A 3,167-nucleotide genomic window follows, 5' to 3' on the forward strand; every position below is an offset into this window, starting at 1 on the left:
TGTGTGTGAGTAAGCTGAAGGTGTCTGGATGGAAATGAAGAGCAGTGCAATTACCTAAGAAAAGGGTGATTATAGTACCTACTGTATAAATAAAAGGGTAGCTACAGTTTTGCTAATACTGTCCCCCCCCACCCCCACTTCTTCAATCAGATTTTGGTTTGCAGGGTAATTGTAAGTTATGTCAGAGTGTTAACTTACGTCGCAAACCACAGCAGATGAAGATTGTAACTGGTGTGCAGGGACAAGACAGGACCCTGTGATCATTGTGGTGCTGTTCCATCCATGCATGTATGGCTCCAGCAGAGCTCCGCTGGGTAAGATCAAAAGCCCATCTAATCCAGCATCATATTTCCCACAATGGGCAACTAGATAACTCTGGGAAGCCTATAAGCAGTTGTAATCCTAGCAGTGGCACACTGCCATGGTCTTCAGCGGCACACTGCCTCACTTGATGCTGCAAGCAGCCATTGTGACCAGCATCCACGGACAGAATTGCCCTCTATGAATAACTTAGGCCCATTTACTTCAGCGAGTCTACTCTGGGTAATACTTAGTTGCGCATCATCCACTTTTATCTTAGGGCAATGTAGATTAATGCCACAAATTGCTTGCTGCACAAAGTTGCTGATTCCTTTTTGCCTATGGTCAAATGTCCTGCCGAATGGTTTCAGTGGCTTGCCCTGGGTTCCAGTTTTATGAGAAAGGGAGAGGGAGAAATTATTTCCACATTCTCCAAACTGTGCATGTGCACTTATTACAACGAAACTAGGTGTCAGGGTATGTACACATTAGCAGCTTGAAACGCAGTGTGTTTCAAGTCTCTTTTTTACATTGCTTTACACATCAGAGAGAGGGCAGGGATGTTTATCACCCCAGAGCACATTACCTGACTTGTTTCCCCGCGCCGATCTCCAATTCGCTGAAGCTGATATCTGTGCATGTGCTGACATCTGCACAGGCATGATAGCTGGTCTCCAAAGTATACAACCTCAGCTTCGCTGCAGCTTCTGTTTTCTGATTGGATGGAAGCTGGTTTTATAGAATCATAGAACTGTAGAGTTGTAAGCGGGCCCAAATGGTCATCTAGTCCAACCCCTTGCAATGCAGGATTCACAGCTAAAGAATCCCTGACAGATGGCCATCTCTATTTAAAAATCTCCAGTGAAGTCCTCTACCTTCCAAGGCAGTCTGTTCCACTGTCAAGCAGCTCTTATCATCAGGGAAAGCACATCACAGAGGAACGTTTTTCAAGAATGCAAGATTCATACAGTATGCGTTGCAGTCCTGTGTACTCAGCCTCACGAACCATTGGTGGGAGCACACTGGAACTGGAGTGAATGGAGTAAACTCCCATTTATTTTGCACCCAGCATGCTCCCACTGCTGGTTTGGGAAGCGGTGTACTGTACAACATTAGCAACAATCCTGATCTATCCCATAATTCCTTATGAAATAGTGTGTCCTGATGGTTCCCCAAACCCAAGCTTCAATCTGAATTGAGAAAAGAAAGCTGCCTTTTAAGCCAGTGTACACAGCTAAGAAGAAGAAGAAGAAAAGGTGACTCTTATTTAGGTTGCCCCCTTCTTTTCTGATTGCTGCTCTGTGCCTTTAATAGAGGAGATCTTCATAGCTGCACACTAGGCAAACCTTCAATCTCATAGTGGCTGCATTGTAGCTGTTTAACAACCAGGACCACAAATATAGGTGGCAACCATCTCTGTAACAGCTGTGACCTCGCATGTATGCTGCATTTTTTCAAACATCCGAGTAGCATGTAATTTCTCTGTGTAATCCAGTAACCGCAGTGTGATTTGTGTACAGAATAGCTGCACTGTCGTTGCTAACCAAACTCGCGCTGGCTGCGTCGCTGTTGATATTCAGTTACCTTGCAATTATGACTCTGCTGTTGTGGACACACAAGTCACTGTTTAAGGAAAAGTTACAATTCAGAAGTTATAGTTTAGAAGGAGGGGCTTGTTATTGTGTGGATCCAGAAAGCTGGAAGCCACATGGAAACTACAGTGGTGCCTCGCTTAACGAATGCCCTGCTTAACGAAATTTCCGCTTAATGAAAGGATTTTTCGAGCGGAGGCTGCCTCGCTAGACGAATTCATTTTATGAAAGATTCGTCTAGCGATTCGCGGTTTCCCATAGGAATGCATTGAAATTCAATTAATGCGTTCCTATGGGCAAAAAAAAAATCAAAAAAATTCAATGCATTCCTATGGGATTCGCTAGACGAATTTTTCGTTATAAGAAAAGACCCGTGGAACGAATTAAATTCGTTTAGCGAGGCACCACTGTACTGCATAAACTTATCATATAGGAAAGTAGTCATCTGTTGCCCTCAGATACATGCTTTCCCATACACATTTTCCTTGCCTGTGCAGAAGATACCATAGACTTGCTTTCCCCTTAATTGCTAGTTTTCTATGTGCAGATTACAACCCCGTTTTAGGGGAATCTTCAGAGATGCTGCTCTTCTCTTGCAATCTTGTCCAGGAAAGGCTACCATGTGATTCTGCTGCATGAGTAGCTCAGTTCTAAGTCTTCCATTACCATTGCAGAACTGCAATTATGGTGAATTTTATAAATGCCTTATGTGTACCTGCAGAAAAACGGCATTAGAGATGGGCGCTGTCATGTTAAAAGTAAAAATGACATGTAAATTGCTGAGAATGACTCTCTGAATTGGCGCTACTGTTGAGTGCATAGTGTAGTAGTAAATAAGACTGACAGCCACCCCACCCCCCACCCCGAGGTTCTGGGTCTTTTAACAGCTGTACCACAGGTAGAAATCCCACAGCCCAAGCTGCACCTGTTAAAGATACAGAGAGAAAGGCCTCAGATGACATGTGCAGGGTCTGGGTCGGTTCATCTGGGGAGAGGCAGTCTTTAAGGTGTTAACGTCCTGAGCCATGTAAGTTGCCAGAGTTGCCGTTAGTTGCTAGTGCTATTCATACATCGTAACTGTTGTGCATGGAACAATAATACGCACGTGATTCACTCCATAGTGAAGGGATAGGGAAACACTGTGCCCCACCAGATGTTATTAGACTCCAATTCCCATCAACCCCAGCCAGCCTGGGATGATGGGAGTTGTAGTCCAACAATTTATGGAGAGCTACAGGTTCCTCACTCCTCCCATAGCAGCACCATTAAGGCTGC

The sequence above is a fragment of the Zootoca vivipara genome, chromosome 12 (genome assembly GCF_965207765.1).
Source record: "Zootoca vivipara chromosome 12, rZooViv2.hap1.1, whole genome shotgun sequence".
NCBI lineage: Eukaryota > Metazoa > Chordata > Lepidosauria > Squamata > Lacertidae > Zootoca > Zootoca vivipara.